Genomic DNA, 18,619 nt, shown 5'->3' with positions numbered 1-18,619 from the left:
CAAATTGTGGGCTGTACACTAGGCCATTAAGTGCCGTATAAGTTGCTACCTAACTTTTTTGCACTATGAGCTGCACACTAGGTTGTACAATTTCGTACAAGCTATCAATAGATTCTTTCGTACTGTGGGCCATAACAATCTACCACTAGGGGCCCGTTTCTGCGCAACTTGGATGTGTGTGCCCAGGTGCGTGATAGCGATTGGTAGAGCAGTGCGCAACGTGCATCCATGGGTTGGATTGGTTATCGGTGGCTTGCAGGTCACTGTCACGCACTTGGGTGCGTGCATCCACGTGGCATGGAAACACAACCTAGGCTCGCACCATTTATTGGTGATGTAAGGGAAGTAAATTGTGTTGCATTACTACTGTTTGCATTGAAGATTGGTCGTACATTGAGCCATACATGTCCATACAACATCTGCCTACAAATTTGAGTGGTATCTCACTGCTTCGAGCTAGAAGTGGTTCGAGTGGTATTTGCAAATTCCTTGTTCGTGGCTCCTCAGATTTACCCTTAGGGCCAAGGCATTTTCAGCTAGGTGAGCTTTGCCTTTCTCTCCTCTTCTCTTAGCCTCTCCACACGTGTGAGCCTCTCCCCTCTTAATCCCTCTCCCCTCTCAGCCTCTCCCTTATCAACCTCCCTCTCCCCTCGCACCTTCAGCCCCTCCCTCTCTTAGCAGATCCCTTAGGTTTCCTTTAGGACCTCATGCTTCTCCTCTACCTCAATTTAGCCCTCTACCACCTCCTTCCGTTCCCAACGACGGACAAATTTTGCAACGGTTTGAATCCACCTTTGATCACAGATTGACAAATGGCAACCTATCTAGTCAATCCTTGTCCACTTCCACACCGACGATGAGAACGTGTATGTTTTCAAAAGGGGAGCTATTGTAGTTGTAAAAGGATGTGGAGCTTGAGAGCTCCACCCCACTCTTTGCCCGCATCCATGTGTCTCACCCTTCTAGGTCACAAGCTATGGATTGGATGCTTGTGGCCACACCTGAGGACCTCACCCTGTGCTTCATTGACATTTGATTATTAGGACGAGGATTCTTTTAGTCGCTTTTGGCACTCTTGGAGCTGCGAGCGCTATACTCAATGCCAGTCCCTTAGCGCTTAGTTCTAGGAAGATATTTCTCAAGCCCTTCTCTCTTGGATTTGATCTAGTAGAAGACAGGTAGATGACATTTCTATTTATTAGATTTCTAGGTAGGTGTACCATCGACTCCTTGCCACGATCAGAACTACATTTGCAGTGGTCACCAAGATCCCTCCCTCCCTAGTTTGGCCCCTTGAGTGGCAGAGATGATTAGATCGGGTGGGGTGCCTAGAGTTAGGGTCAGTACCTCCCTCCCTCCCGCCCAAGTTTGCCCCCTTTCGCGGCAGAGGCGATTGGGTTGGGTGGGGTCCCTAGAGTTAGGGTCAATATCTCTGACCCTGGCATTTATGGTGACCATATCATGCTCCAGCACCTGGATGGCTCTCTTTTACGGCAGAGAGTCAAGATACCAAGCAACCAGGACTAGTGTTGGATATGCAGGATCTTTAGACATTTTTCCAAATATTTCCCATACAAGAAGAAAAGACATAAGAGAGTTTCCAGTGCAGCCCCCTCTCGCACTCCTCGAGAGAGTGTATCTTCAATCGCCTCATTGTTGGGCACCAACTACACATCCCATACTTGTGCTATTGTCCCACATTAGATTTTGGTTATAGTGAGTGTGGCTTCTCCATCATGTATAGATTAGAAGGGATCCTCATCCACCTCGAACCCCACCCCTAGTGGGCCTCTTGGCATAACTTGATATGGTTGGGAATAGTGATCCTCCAGACCCTTCTCAGGTTGTGGCCATCATTATACCGGATCCAGTCTTGGCTAAATCTTTTTCCAGGTCCTTGACCCTTACTAGATCAGCCTCCTTATTCCTCCTCTTTTCAGATGAGCTTCATTAATCGAGGGAAGAGGTTGGCTTTTGCCTCATCACATTCTTGAAGTGTACGTATTTTATGCACTCTGATACCAGGCATATTCCTTTCCCCTTTTATATGTCCAACTCTACTGCTATGCATAGTTGGCCTTGCTATACTTAGCTCTATTATCCCCACAACACTCTTTCCCTCATCTTCTCAGTTCTCTTTCACATTCCTTTGGCTCTCTTGATCCTCCATTCTACTCAATTCTCTCGTGCTACCCACACAATACTCATTCCTATTCTTTTAGTAAATTTCATTTCCCCTACCTCAACTACCTCTATGCAATCCTTCACCCCAATCTCAGCTCACTCCACATCATTCACATCACGGAGTGACATCCTCACCCTTCCCTCCTTTAATTCCATGCTTCACCTAACTCACCCCCTCCATATTCCCATAGGCTACGTATTGCTTCTTGCCCCTCATTGGTCCTGACCTCATTCCCATATATTGACCCCCGTGTACTTCTGTCCCTCCCAAGGTTGATGCAAGATTGAATTAGAAACACAATTTGGAGAAAGATTGGATTCTTGCAACAATTTTACAAATCACAAGATAGTAAATGTGTCTCTATCTCATTTGAGGATTCAAGTAGCAAAACAATGATTTCATTGATGGCTCTCTTGAGAATTCTTGCAACCCGAGAAGAAATTTGTAGGTTGTGAGCGTAAACTTGAGCTTTAGTCATTCTAGCTATTTTTGTTTGTAGTTGTGTCTCCTTCCCTTGCCTAATATGGTCATAAGAGCATTTATCATGTTAAAATTTGCCTGGACTTGCCATCAAATATGCCTCATGCTGAGGGCGTACTACTGAATGTGCCTCATTCTAAGGGCTTACCAAGAAGTGTGCCTCATGATGAGGGCTTACCGAGGAATGTGCATGATCAGAAACTGCATGCTGATTCATGCTAACATTTGAAGCGTCTGCGTGTGCATAGGCCAATGAGGCTTGAGTCGGCGGCATCATACACTGGAATATGCCCTGTGCTAATGAATGGTCGAAGAAGGTTCTCTTTCCACTCACGGATCTTGTTCGGAGTCATGAGACTGGTGTATCATCAACTTTGAAATGCAAATAACTCCATGCTGGAGGCAGTCTGGTGCTCTATGCAAGAGGCTTACCCATGTATTGGCAAGAGTGTCTACCCATGAGAACACTATAAACGAGCTGCCACTAGGGGGCTTACACTAAATAGTCAAAACCAAGTCATGTGAGAACAACTGTGTGCCAAGGATTAAGCCTATAAAACGAAGATGACTACCGAGTGTCGAGCATAGCCAAGAGGCTATACAAGGCTGATGTATGTGCAAGAACCAATGCCAAAAATAGTCAACAAATGTGACTATACATGGATGGCATATGTGTGTGAAAATGTGAAACAATACTGAATCCGAGAGGGAAGATCACTCTGCCAAGTATCACAATGAGTGATGAAGTGCCAAATGCCAAGAGAATTGAACTGGTGTTAGATGTGTGAATGTGTACACTAATGTGATAGAACCACATGGGACTGACGCTGGTGGGAACTAATTGGGTAATGTGGCAATGGCTGACTTTGCTTGGTGGAGTTGGATCTCCTCTATGGCAGTGCTAGTCTACAGCTAGACTACATGTCGATGCGATAAATGCAACAAATGAATTTTATTTGTATTCATTTTAAGTGCTAGGTGCATTGCAGTGGATCAGGAGGTGGTTTCAATGATGAGGATTCAATGATGCTGAAGCATGGAAATGTCATATAGAAGATCTGAGGTGCTCAGCACGTAGAGCACAACTTGGCGAGCAATTTTACTTTTTGGAGTGCCTCAAAATTACCTTTGGATCAAAAGATATGACCCTCAGAAGGATAGGCAAAAATGATTTGATCCCAAGAAGGCCCAAAAATGATGATGTGGGCTAGAGGGTGATGTGGCAGACTGGTGGTCACATGCAGAATACAACTATGCTTGGTTGACTCTTTGTGCGCTGAGGTGGCACATGGGTGACTATGCATCTGACATGGCATGTTGAGGGCAAGCTGTTGATACTGATACTAACTGTGCTGCTGATTGGGCAGCTAATGTGGCTAGTGACTAAACCAAGGGAAATCCACCTAACCCTAGCTAGACCACCAAACTAACTTGACCAAGTCCTCAACTAGCTTAACCAACCCTACCTCTTCAAGGTTGGCTTAAGTGCTACCATGTGTCACTAAGCAGACCACCCACTGAACCCAAGGTTAGTTGGACCTAACCCAAGTAGATTCCTATTTGGCACGTGGCCTAAGGTATGAGAGACCTTGTGGAAGACTTGCAGGATATGCAAGGCGACGATGACGGCGTAGTGAAGCAGAATCTATCGGAGGTGTCGAAGATGTTGTTTGCATGCAGGCATCATCGGCTATGAGCTCGCTTGGAGGCTTTGTGTGGAGAAGCTATTGCTGGAAGTAGCTAGAGCTCAGAGGTGGTTGCAGCTACTCTCTATGGTGGAGGTCACTCATGGATATAAGTTGTGGTATTGTTGGTGGCTGAGCATAGCTGGGCCTCACTATTCGGCACTATGGTGTGTGCGTGCGTGCATGCGTGTGTGTGTGTGTGTGTGTGTGTGTGTGTAGTAGACATTAACAACACCCCTTTCTTAGTGAAAAGTAGACAAATTTGGAGTGAGAAAAGAGAAATGTTTTAATAGAAATACTTTGCAATAAATATCCAGACAAAAAAGGAATTGACATCATTAAAGGAAGAACAATCTTTATAAAAAGAGATAAAGCTAGCAGTAATGCTTTGAAGAGTCGTTGACAACATCACTTTTATTGAAGAGGGGAGTCTGCCTACCTACCACCATCCAACAAGAAAAACATGGTGAGAACCAATTAAACCTTAGTTGGGAAGATAGGTGTCATAAACATACCTCCCTTGTTATGGAAGCCACAATAAAAATAAACACTTGACAAATGACTTACAAAGCAAGTTAGAGAAATTGAGTGCAAAGTTAGTATGGAGTAACAGTATGATCGCTAGAAATAAGTGAGAGAGAGAAAGGAATTTAATTAATAGGAGTTTGATAAAATAGGGGTGGTCTGAGGGGGTTAAGAAGGGGGAAAAAGATCTTATTAGAGAATGTAAGCAAAATAGGGGGAAAAAGGTAGAAGGTAAAAAGAAAGGGTTGTTGTAAGAGAGAGAGAAAAAAAGAAGAGTGGGGTTTAAAGTAAGGGGTCTAATGAAGGACCATAGAATTTAAAAGATCATAAGGAAAGAAAATTAAGGAACCATGGAATGGGCAGAGGTAGAGAGGAACAAGGTAAGGAGTCTTTAATTAAATGAGAGGAGTTGATGCAAAAATAGAGAGGAGGATTTTTATGTATAAAGAAAGAGAGGGGCATATGTATTTTTTAAAGAGGGGGGGAATTTAAAAATAACAAGAAAAGTAAAAGAAACTAAAAAAGAAGGGAGGTTTTTTTTGGTTGGAAGGGAGGAAAGTTAAGGATGAATAAAAGGAAGGGGGGAAAATCAATAACAAGTAGGGGCAAATTAAGAAGCAACAATCTAAAGAGGAAGAAAAGGGGGGGAGAGGGAACATTAGATGTAGAGTTAAAAGAGACATAGAGGGGGAAAGGGGGATTCAATTATCTAAATTAACAAACTTAAAGAAATGAAAAAGGGGAAAGGGGGGTAATTAAAAACTCAAAGAAAAGAAAAGGGGGGGGGGAGGCCAAAGTAAAGGAAAGAGAAGTAAAGGACCTCAGAGTCCATGTGACGGCACATCGGTGATGAGACGCTGTGGAACAGTAGAGACGGGGTAGAGTTGTCGCAGGACAACATAGACCGACCACCGACGGTAGCGAATTGAAGAGAGTCGTAGGTGGGGAGCAGAGAACGAGGTGTGGGAGTCACAGGACATCGTACACCGCCGGCTGCAGAAGGTTAGCAGAGAGGCATAGGGGGGCGGAATACGAAGAGCAGGTGAGGTAGTAAGGGGGCAGGCAGTGAGTACGAGAGGGTGAGGGGGTTGTGCAAGTAGTAGAGTTTGCGAGGAGCATACAGAGGAGGTGGTGTCTGCGGGGAGAGTAATGAGTGTAGAGGGCTAGAGTGTATAGTGAGAAGTAGGTGAGGAGAGGGGTTTAATATATAGGGGATGGTAGGGTAGTCGAGGAGTTAGGGGAGGTGAGGGGTTCGTATAACGAGGATTAGGACCATAGTTCAAGGAGAATAGGTAGGACCGCGTAACAGGGAGAGAAAAGGGGTAAAGAGAAGATTTGAAGTATTTAATTTAGGAAAAAAGGGGGGGGTTGAAATCAATAGTACAAAATTAAGAAAAAAATAGAAGAAAAAGGGTTATAAAACTAGGAAAAAAAAGGAAAATTAGGGAGATTAGTAAAAAGGAAAAAAGGTAAAGGGATTTAGAAAAATAGGAAATTAGGAAAATAGGGTAATTTAGAAATGAGAAAGGATAGGAAAATAAGGAAGAAAGGAAAAATTAAGGTACAATAAGGGGGGGGGGGGGATTAGGGGAAATTTAGGGGAACATAGGAAAAGAGAATTTAGGAAATTAGGGAATTAAGGGAAGTAGAAAAAATAGGAAATGTAAGGGGGTTTGGGGGAAAATTAGGGGAATATAAGGAGGAGAAAAAGGGGAAAATTGGAAAATTGGGAAAATAAGAAAAAGGTTTAGAAAAAAATTAGAAAATAGGGAGGTTAGGGAAATAAGAAAATAGGAAAATCAGGAAAGTGGGGTAAATAGAAAAATAGGAGAATAGGGAGATAATAGGAAAACAAAGGGGGGGGGGGGGTTGAAAAATAGAAAAGATAGGAAAATAGGGAAAAATTAATAGGGGTTAGGAAAATTAGGGGGAATAGGGAGTATAATGAGAGAGAAAGGACAGGGGGAGGGGGGGAGGGAAAAAGTAAGGTAAATGCTAAGGAAGAAATGAATAGGAAGTGTGTGTGTGCACGCGCACACGTGTGTGTGTGTGTGTGTGCAGTGTGTGTGTGGTGTGGCAGAGAGAGGTGCAGCTACAGCAACCTTCATGTTCCGCATCGTCTTTGGAGCTCTGGTTTCTCGAGGTCATCCCACCCATGGCATCCTTAGCCACTCTTTATTTTCCAACTTCCTTGCAGATTTCGGTTGCCCTCCATAATCCCGCAACTTTGATCATCGTCTGTTGTCTCCTCGCTGCTCTGACTATTTTGGTTTGGCTCAACTGCTCTAGCCCCGCTCCCTCTTTGGTTTCTGCCCCATCCGCCTTCTGCTTGTTCTTTTTGCATCGTTCAAGCTCCCGCCTCTGCCCCTACTCTGTGAAAATACCTTCCATTGAATAAGCCATCTCGGTTGTGTGTGTATCTGCAAATATTGTCCTGTTTGTACATATATTTCACAACCTGCCCTTATTGTTCAAATTACGTTTTGAATTTTCACTACCTCCCTTGCTCTTTTCCCTTCTGCTCCGACTATTCTTTTTTAGCATGATGACTATTTCACTGTACCAAGTACCTTCGGTTTTACTTCAATATGGCAGAATCAACTAAGCATTTTGCAGAGAGGGCTTTTTCTCCAAAACCCAAAAGATAGTTAAAGGAGTCTCTGCCCCCCCTGGCCTTTTCATCTGAAGATGTTTCCTATGTGTTCGACATACTGAATGATGAATTTTAGCAAAGCAGAAGAGAGTGGATGCTAGCTATGCTCCGAAACTCACTTACAAAATGAAATTGCCCTCTCTTGTGCATCCTCTGAAGAAACTCTTCTAGACTACAGTCATCATCTTTTTCCCTGGGAAACTCCCTTTGGCAAATGATGTGGGATAGTGGGTTAATTCCCTATTAGGTGGTTGCTATGTGGAAGGAGTTTATTTTGCCTCTTGAGGATTCTATGAAGTTCATCTCTTGGATGCCTCGACAAAACAAAAGATGCTTGAGATGTCCCCCTTATTTTTTGGCCGTCAGATGGTGCATGTCATGCCTTGGTCTCCTAATAAGGACTATCAAAATCTCATCAAGCATCATTGCCCTATATGGGTTGAAGTGGTTGATTTCCCAGATTATATGAGGACAAAGCTTCCTAGCTTAGCTATGACATTGGGAAAAGTGATTTGTCCCCCTCGCCCCACAGGTAATAAAAATTGCTTTTGCATCTTGTGGGATACTGATAGACCAACCCCTCCTTCTATTGCTGTGGAGATTGAGGGTGTTAATACGGGAAAGAAATATTTCACTTTGAAATTGGGGATTTTTGCTAGAGCTTGTTTTTCTTGTCACAAGTTTGGACATTTAGCTTCTGAGTGCCCCTCTATCCTTCATCCTCCTCCTCCAGCTGCCATTCCTTAGCCATCTAATAAAGGAGGTCAGAAGGCATATGTGGAAAAGACAGAAGCCAAAGGGCAAAGCCTTCAATTCATACAGGCAGTCAAGCCATTTCAGCTCAAAATAAGGATAAAGGAAAGGGCAAGCAAGTGGAAAATAATTCATCTTCTCATGAGGGATGGCAGCATGCCAAGAAGACAGTGCCTCTCAAACAAAGACCTCTACAATCCCATAATTGGGATGCTTCTGCACCTTCTCCTAGTCAACCATCTACCTCTTTTGATAGCCCAATCTCAAAGGCATGGGTCAATGCAGTCAAGAAGGGTATTCCGCTTTGTGAAGAAGATGATCTTGTCAGGGAATCGGATTCTAAGAGTTAGCAAGACCCTGAGGCTTGTAAAAAAATAATACAACGTGTGTGCTCAACAGATAATAGGATCTCGTACGCAAGAGAGAAAACAAGACAGTATGGAGAATCAAAAATTTGATTACTGTAGAATTGATACAATAGATGGCGCTGCCTCCCAGCCGTGCGCTCCTGTGAAAGAAGCTTTGATGGCGTTCTGAAAAAAAGTAGAAGACGGAGGCTGAATGCTAAGGAATCAAGGTTACTGTAGCCAGTGATGAAATGGGCTTCACGGGCTTGCTCTTATATAGCCACCAGTCGTAGTCGGTTAGGCTCAATTGGGTGGCCGACCTAGTCCACCCAAAACGGTCGACTGGGGGTCGGTCCCAAAATAGGCCACCGACCATACGATAGAACCGGTGTGCAAAAATAGAGCAACTAACCTACAGTCTCCGTTCGGCCCACAGCCATCTGAGATCATCTGAGGCTCCAAACGGGGCCTGCAACCCAAGAGCCGGGCTGCCCCGAGAAATGCTCTATCTACCCTCAATGCGGTCAATCATGGGATGCCTTCCCGCACTTGCATATAGCCTAGTTGGCAGTGTATCAACTCTATCTGAAGCCGTTCAGCCATCAGGCCACACATGGCCCCCATCTGATGTCTAAACCAGGACCTACCGAATAACCGAGCTACTCAAATGCCTTCTCCTCATATGGGGGGCTTATAAGTAGAGTTAGCTGGTTCCCGCATAGTTACACAAGAGTGGAGAATTGGATTCTGAGGGTTAGCAAGACCCTGAGGCTATGGCAGAGGCTTGATGCCTCCTTATCTTTCTGAGGTTTATTTATTCCTTGTACATATTTTCATATGTGCTTCTTTTAAATGTGTTTCTTACAATATACAGGGCCTCTACAATCCGAATAAATGGAGGCTTCTTTGGCACTATGTAAATACAACTCATCCAGATTTTGTGTGTTTGCAAGAGCATAATTAGCATTCTTTTACTGGTCAGCATGGGTTTTTTTTGAGATATGATATATTCTATGCAGGCTGATCAATTCTCTTGGGTGTGCATTCTAGCCAAACATGATTTGCAGCCATGTGTAGCATATAATGATCTTTGTGGCAGATGGATGATTATCCAATGTATGATCAATGGAGAAATTTTTGAAATTGGTTCCTTGTATGCCTCTCAGACTTCAGCTTGTAGAGCTCGAATGTGGGATTCCATGAAGCAATATCCTTGGTCCACTAATGCTATACTTTGTGGTGATTTCAATAATTCTCCTCACTGGAAGGACAATACTACTCATAAATCTCATATGCTACCCTCTGAAATTCAGCAATGGGAAGATTTTATTTCATCACTTCATGCTACATATTTATGGACAGCAACACCCTTAAGTTTTAGGCTTTACATATCATCATAATGCTTTTACAAAGTATTGGGCCAGGTTTGACAAATTATATCTTATTTATGCTCAGCAATATGATGATTATACATGTCAAATGTGCACTGACTATTCTCAACAATTGTTCGATCACACTCCTCTTTGGTTGCAGTTTTCATTTGGTATGCCTTTGGATGATATGCAGCTCTCTCCAATCAGACACTTGCATGGCAATCAATTATATCTTTCTCATGAAAAATTTCAGCAAATGATTCAAATGGCTTGCAGGCCTTTGTTATCACATGCTTAGAAGAGAATCTGGAAGCTTTCATGATGGCAACCATAAGGGAGGAGAAAGGCATGAAGAGGTCTACAGATGTAAAGATCAAACCTAAGGATAGGGTATAGGAATGAATGCATTGAATAAAGAAATCTTTCTAAGTCCATTGGATTTATTTCAATTAATATATTCATTTCCCCACAATACAAAATAAATCAAGGCAAGAGTGCATACCTGGTGGACTAATCTAGAAATTTAAATTCTCACTCCTTACTTTTATAATAAGCACATGGCTATGGGTTGACTTATACAAGGAGCAAACCCATCTAATCAAAAGCAAGTAACAGTTATTCTCCAAGAAACCCTTATCTAATTTGTCATAACCTTTCTCAAGTTCTAGGGATGGAGCTTTCAAGTTTCTACCCATCTCATAAAGAGAGATTTTGTAACTTGGAGTATGAAAGGAAGGGGATTTTGACTCCAAGCATATGACAAAACTAAATTGTAGTAGGATACCCATCTACTCTATCGTAGTCTTTCTCAAAATCTAGGGAGGATCTTTTGACCCATTTTCATCTTGCCAATAGACCAGATGATTCTCCAAGGACAAATACAATGATAGATCATATGAAAAGCACAAACCCATCCAAATCCTTGAAGGCCAACTCTTGGCACAATTGAAAGGATGTTTTCCTTGAATGAATGAATTCCAAGATGCTTGGCAATAGTAGTTAGCACAAATTAAGCACAACTTCAATAGGAGTAGGATCAAAAGAACAAACTTACTTCATGCTATGTAGAACAAAAGAAATATGTGTACCATTTTGTATGGGATTGGCATCAACACTTGGATAGAAAATTAAGTTCAGCATGGATTCCCAAAAGATGCATCAAGAAAATGGAGAACCCCACTAACCTTTGTCCAAGTTCTTACCATGGCAAGATAAGAATCTGTGTGTCATTTCTGCATGCTAACACGTCAATAGCACACATGGTATTGTCACATCATCACTCCACCTTACCAAGCCACATGGCATAGTGGCACCTTAGCACTACCACATGGTAGACATAGTGCCACCTAAGCACAACAACCTCTTGCTTGGCACACTATGCACACACCTATCATGTCACACATGTGCTTCATAGGCCCACCTATCATGTCACACATGTGCTTCATAGGCCCGCCTATCATGTCACACATGTGCTTCATAGGCCCACCTCTTTATAGTCACACATTTGAATGTGCACCTGCCTGCTACATAGCTGACTTTCACATCATCCATTTTGGCCCCTCTTCCTGATCAAAGTTTAGCAAACACTAACTTTTAATCTAGAATAACTTTAGGTGGTCCAAAAATAAAATTTGATTAAGTTTTGAGCTCTACACATTGGGCACATCATGTTTTAACATTTATAGGTTACAATTATGAGTTTTTAGATCAAATGCATGTCCTTTGCATATTGAAGCCTCTTGTTTGATGCATCTAGCATAGCACTTTAAAAAGAACCGAGAAATTAAATTATTTATTGCTTTTCATTGCTATCATGGTTGGTTTACCATAGGTTAGCATAGTCTCAAAGCAAGTTCAGCTCCAAAAAGCCACTTAAGCCCTTGTCTAAACTTGCTTGACTAGTCCCTATCGAAGTCAGTTCCTCTTCTCACATGCAACTTCACATATATTAAAGCCTAAGCATCTATAGGATAGTGATCATAGTTCATAGCATACAAATATATTGGCACAATATTATGGAAGATTGCACCTTGTTCATCTTGCACTTCACATGCCTTCATTGTAAAGGCTTATTGGCTATCTTTTTAGTAGAGGAAAATTTCAAGGAAGAGAAAATGCATCCAATCACATGTGTAGCAATTTATTAGATAGCTGAAAAGGTGCAATAAAGTGTAAGCTTTTGTTGAGTGTTTGACAAAAACCATATCCTTGATAGTAGTATTTTGAGTAAGCACTACTAGTTCTTACATAAGATCTTTACCCAAAGTTAACTCATTCGTAGCCATTGATGGTTTGCCTAATTCCTTACTTGATGGTTGTCATTTTTCCCAATGGATAGAGTACTACTTAAAGCTTGAAATGGTGTCACAAGATCTACTACTTGGATTTCCATCCTGGCTTTGTTGGAACTTCAACTAAAGCCAAGATGTAAATTCAATTAAACCTTTCCTCTCTTAAGTGGGGGAGCTTTAACTTTAAAGCTTTGATTATTTTCCTACAAGGATGCTCTGGACCTCTACAGTGTATCTTGCTAGAATGAGGATTGCTCCAATATTACTTTTCTCCACAAATGGATGAGATGATGGATTCTAATTCTACTTCTACACCAACCCCACTTGATTTGGGTCCTTAGCATAGTTGGTGGCAACTAGCTCATGGAGAGTAGGATGTCTAGTTTCTTTCCCAAAATCTACACATCTTCAGTAAACTAATCAACAACCAAAATCCTATCTCCTAATTGTACAAGTAGTGAAGGAAAGACTTGGACATATATGATCTCAAATGGTGCCTTATGGGTAGTTGAGTGGGTTGAGTTGTTATAAGCCAACTCTAATAGAGGTAAATATTACTACCATTGGGTAGGATTGTCATGGACATAAGTACATAATAGCTAGATAATAGGTTGGTTAGTGTTAGATATGCTCAATGCCCCACCCTCCTGGTAACCACCAGTGGTCCAAGGTGCTCAAGTTGTAAGGCCCCCATATGAGGAGAATCCATGTATGAGCCCGAGACACTTGATGGATCCTGCCTTTGGATCCTGACTTGCATGTCAAATGAGGTCTATCAATGAGATCGTTGATGGTAGAAATGTGATTGTATGGGAGCCCCTTATTCTTGCTGGAGCCTGGGGGGTCCCAGGGGGGCTGTTGGCACCTTTGGTGGGGGTTCGGGGGCGAGAGCCCCTGAGGCAACGATATAGAGAATATTCCTTGAATATTCCATGGATGACTAGTTAGTTCCACCGACTAGGTTGACTGGTTGGCTTCATCGACTAGGTTGACTGGTCGGCTTCACCGACTACGTTGGTCCGACTACCACCCTCATAGCTATAAAGAGGCGACCTCCCCAATCCATTGTACCAGATCAGATCTTCTAGCTAGTAGATCTTCACCTAGTATCTGTCTAGATCACCATCTAAGCTCTACTATGGGAGCGCACGGGTGGATGGAGCCATCATTTGTACTGCATCAATATTAAAGGAAAATTTTGTTCATCTCCTGTTTGCTGTGTACTCTCAATTCTTTGTTCAGTTTCTATGCTATTGCACTGTGTAATTTAACATGGCATCAGAGCCTAGGTAGCTCTAAGGATTGAAGAATAGAAGAGAGGTGAGGGCTTCAACAACATACGAAGTGATGGTAACAAGAAGCGGCTCAATAGGAAGCAGCTCCAATAATTGCTACTGCTGCACCAACAATCCAAGCATTGAGGATTCGCCCACTAGCCTTCACTGAAGGCAAGCTAGATGGTACGAACTACACTTTGTGGAGTTTAAAATTACTGCTATTTTGGATTCATACGAGCTTCTAGACACAGTACTGGGGATTGACCAAGAACCACAAGGAACCCCTGACCCAGCAAATCTGGAGAGTATGATACCTCCTAATGCTGACCTTCTATGAGCTTGAAAATGCAAGAACACAGATGCTTTGTGTGCCCTGGTTACAAGTATTACTGATAGTGTTTTGACCTTGATTCAACATACATCTAAGGCAACTGTGGCCTGGAACATATTGAAGAGTCAGTATGAGACATGGAATTAGACAAGGATCTAGATTCTAGAGAATTAGCTTGCAGTTGAGAAGTTTAATGAAGGAGAGACAGCGGAGGCATTCATAACCCAAATCAAAAATCTATGTGACCAGATGGCTGGTGCTAGGATACAAAAGACTAGTGAAGAGCTAGCTCAGCGGTTTCTCTAGATATGTCCCAACCAAGGTCTGATAGACTGGTAACAGCGTTTAACACTCAAGTGAGACCCCAACCATTGTCATTTGAGGAGTGCTATGCTTTACTTATGGAGGAGGAATTGAGGCTTAAAGCTCGAGATGGAGGCGGCAATGGGGATGCTGTGTTCTCTACCACTGTGAAAGGCAAAGGTCGTTCCTCCACCAAAGGTGAGTCCTCTACTAGTGGTGACAAAAAGAAGAAGGGCGGCAAGAAGAAGTTTCAAGGAGAATGCTTCTACAGCAAGAAGAAGGGCCATGTGATTGCAGATTGCTAGGTCAAGAAAGCAGATGAAAAGAATGGTACCCTAAAGAAGATAGATAAGGGGAAAGAGATAGCGAACACAGCGGAAGCAAAGTGGGATCTATTTCTGGCCATTGAGGAAGAGTGTTCCTCAGTTCAAGAAGCATCAACCACTGATTCATGGGTATTGGATAGTGGTGCCTCCCATCACATGACCTGCAAGAAGGGTCTATATTGTTCCATGTAGCCTCTATAGGAACCCATCACCATGACGGTTGGAAATAACGCAAAATGCCCTGTTGAGGGTACAAGTACGATTTCATTTGTTTCTGTAAATGGAGATGTTAAGAAACTATCTAATGTGCTATATGTTCCACAAGTCAAGAGAAATTTGCTATCAGTTGCTTCCATAACTGACCTTGACCATGAGGTGAGGTTCAACAAGACAGGGGCAAAAATTCTGGATAGTGCTAGCAATCTTATTGGCACAGGAGTAAGGAGGAACAACCTATATGAGCTAAATGCTCTTACAGCCACCAGTGGAGTGGGCACAAGCAGACTTTGGCACAAAAGATTCGGCCACATCAGATTTGTAGTGCTGAAGGAGATGCAAAAGCAAGGTATGGTTGCTCACTTACCTACAATAGCAGAAATCAAAGAACCATGTGAAGCTTGCATGATGGGCAAGCAACAAAGAAAGGCATTCCCACAAGAAAGTAAGAATAGAGCAAATGCTCCTCTAGAGTTGGTGCATGTTGACTTGTGCGGTAAGATGCCTACACAGGCCTTGGGGGGATCTTCCTATTTTTTATTGATTGTCGACGACTATAGTAGGAAGATGTGGGTGTACTTTCTTTGTAAAAAGGCTCAAGCTTTTGGTAAATTGAAAGAATGGCTACAGCTTGTTGAAAATGAAACAGGGAGAAAAGTGAAGAAAATCAGATCAGATGGGGGTGGTGAGTTTATTTCTACAAAGTTTGGAGATTTTTGCAAGAGCAAAGGGATCAAGCGACAAACGATGACACCACATATGCCTCAGCAAAATTTGGTTGTTGAATGCTGAATGTGGACCACCGTGGAGATTGGGAGGTGTATGCTGAAAGGTGTTGGACTGCCAAACCCCTTTTAGGATGAGGCCATCAATACTGCAGTTTACATCCTTAATCGCACTATACAAAGGCACTCAAAGGTAAAACACCACATGAGGCTTACAGCGGTAAGAAGCCATTTGTCTCCCACTTCAGAATGTTTGGGTGTGAATGCTATGCACATGTACCAGACAAAGAGAGAAACAAGCTACAACTAAAAAACACCAAATGTATCTTCTTAGGCTACTTCTTAGGCTATTGTGATGAGAAGAAAGCCTATAAGTTGTTTGACCAAGAGGCAAAGAAGATCATAGCAAGCTGCGATGTGGTGTTCAGGGAGTAGCCACATGCATTGGAGGCAAAGAAGAGCTCTTCCACTTTATCATCAAGCGAAGAGGTAATTCATTATGGAGCTATCCCAGGAGCTATAAAGGAGGAGGAAATATCAGATGATGAAGGTATAAGTCACCAACATGTTGTTACATCACCAAAAAAGCCATTGCCACGATGGGTAAGGCAGCTCTACAACCATAATAACCAGATGCCTATGTCTGTTGAGCAGCATGTAGATGGACCAAGGCAGTCTTAGAGAATTGAGGAGCAAAGGAGGGCTTCTGCTCACATAATCAATATGGCCTTGATGGCTGAGATTATTGCAAAATTAAAGGAGCCTGCGAGTTTGGAGGAAGCACTTGCAGACCAAGATTGGAAAAACACTATGCAAGTAGAATATGGCAACATCATGAAGAATGAAATGTGGGAGCTGGTAGATCGACCACCTAACAGAAAGGTTATTGACACCAAGTGGGTTTGGACGGTAAGTACAAGGCCGATGGGACTTTGGAAAAGTACAAAGCCAGATTGGTTGCACAAGGATTTTCACAGGTTGAAGGGTTTGATTTTCAAGAATCTTTCGCTCCAACTACTAGAATGACCATTATTCGCACAATACTATCAATGGCTACTCATAAAAAGTGGCCAGTTTATCAAATGGATGTTAAATCAGCATTCTTGAATGGTGACCTCAAGGAGGAGGTGTACATGGCTCAGTCACCTACGTTTGAGACCCCCCATTCTAAGAATAAGTTATGTAAGCTGAAGAAGCCTCTGTACAGGCTGAAACAGGCCCCAAGAGCATGGTACCAATGGATAGACAAATTCTTTCATGAATTAAACTTCAAAAGATGTGCCTCAGATGCTAACTTGTATGTGTACAAGAAAGGTGGAAAACCTACTATTATTGTTCTATATGTGAATGATCTCCTTATTACATGTGACTATGAAGACAGGCCCCAAGAGCATGGTACCAATGGATAGACAAATTCTTTCATGAATTAAACTTCAAAAGATGTGCCTCAGATGCTAACTTGTATGTGTACAAGAAAGGTGGAAAACCTACTATTATTGTTCTATATGTGAATGATCTCCTTATTACATGTGACTATGAAGACATGATCCAGCAGACTAGAAAGGCATTGAGCATAGAGTTTGAGATGACATACTTAGGCTTGATGCACTATTACTTGGGGATTGAAGTCTGGCAAGAGCCAGAGGCAAGGTCTTCATCTCTCAATAGAAATATGCAAGGGAGATCTTGAAGGCATTTGGTATGTCCGAGTGCAAGGAGATAGCTACACCTATGGAGGTAAATGTGAGGCTGTCTATGGAGGATGCCTCACCACCAGCAGACATTGGGAGGTACAAGAACTTGGTTGGCAGTCTCATCTATCTATGCAACACCAGATCGGACATCTGTTTTGCTGTTGGTGTTTTGAGCAGGTTCTCTAATAAGCCCCGGGAGAATCATTGGAATGCAGGGATGCGTGCTCAGGTATGTGAAGAGAACTCTTGATTATGGCATCACTTATGGTACGGGCACTTTTTGGCTGGTCATTATGACTTGGATTGGGTTGGAGATGTTGATTCGTTGAAATCAGTTTCTGGATATTGTTTCTCTTTAGGTTTAGGTATCTTCTCTTGGATCAGTAATAAGAAACAACCAACAGTGGCATTGTCTTCTACCAAGGCTGAGTACAAGGTAGCATGTTTTGCTACTTGTGAAGCAGTGTGGCTGAGGAGGATCTTATGGCACATGGGAGTGTAAGAGGATGAGGCAACTGTGCTAAGGTGCGACAATCAAAGTTGCATGGCCATCGCTAAAAATCCAATGTTTCATGCATGCACAAAACATATAGAGATTCAATATCACTATGTGCATGATTTGATCAAGGACGGGATAGTGGAATTGGTCTACTATCCAATAGAGCAAAATGGAGTAGATATCTTCACTAAGGCACTCAGGAAGGATCAGCTTCAAGGTCATCTTCAGAGACTCGGCATTGGGCCGAGAAGGTAGTTCACCTATGGGTGGACATTGAGGGGCGGTGTTAGATATGCTCAATGCCCCACCCTGCTGGTAACCACCAGTGGTCCAAGGCGCTGAAGTTGTAAGGCCCCCATATGAGAAGAAGCCATGTATGAGCCCAAGACACTGGATGGATCCTGACTTGCATGTCAGATGAGGTTTATCAATGAGTCTGTTGATGGTAGAAAGGTGATTGTGTGGGAGCCCCTTATTCTTGCTAGGGCATGGGGGGTCCTAGGGGGGCCACTGGCCCCTTTGGGGGGGTTCTGGGGGGAGAGCCCCCGAGGCGACAGTATAGGGAATATTCCTTGAATATTCTATGGATGACTAGTCGGTTCCACCAACTAGTTGACTGGTCGACTTCACAGACTAGGTTGACTAGTCGGTTCCACCGACTACGTTTGTTTGACTACCACCCTCATAGCTATAAAGAGGTGACCTCCCCAATCCATTGTACTAGATCAGATCTTCCAACTAGTAGCTCTTCACCTAGTATCTGTCTAGATCGCCATCTAAGCTCCACTGTGGGAGCGCATGGGTGGACAGGGCCATCATCTATACTACATCAGTATTGAAGGAAAATTTTGTTCATCTCCAGTTTGCTATGTACTCTCTATTCTTTGTTCACTTTCTGTTGCGCTGCACCATGTAATTTAACAGTTAGCTATCTCACTTTCTTTCTCAGTCAATGG

Source organism: Dipteris shenzhenensis, chromosome 21, assembly GCF_047967505.1.
Source record: "Dipteris shenzhenensis isolate YYH24624 ecotype China chromosome 21, Dip_SZ_1.0, whole genome shotgun sequence".
Taxonomy (NCBI): Eukaryota; Viridiplantae; Streptophyta; class Polypodiopsida; order Gleicheniales; family Dipteridaceae; genus Dipteris; species Dipteris shenzhenensis.
Note: the sequence above shows the minus strand (reverse complement) of the source record.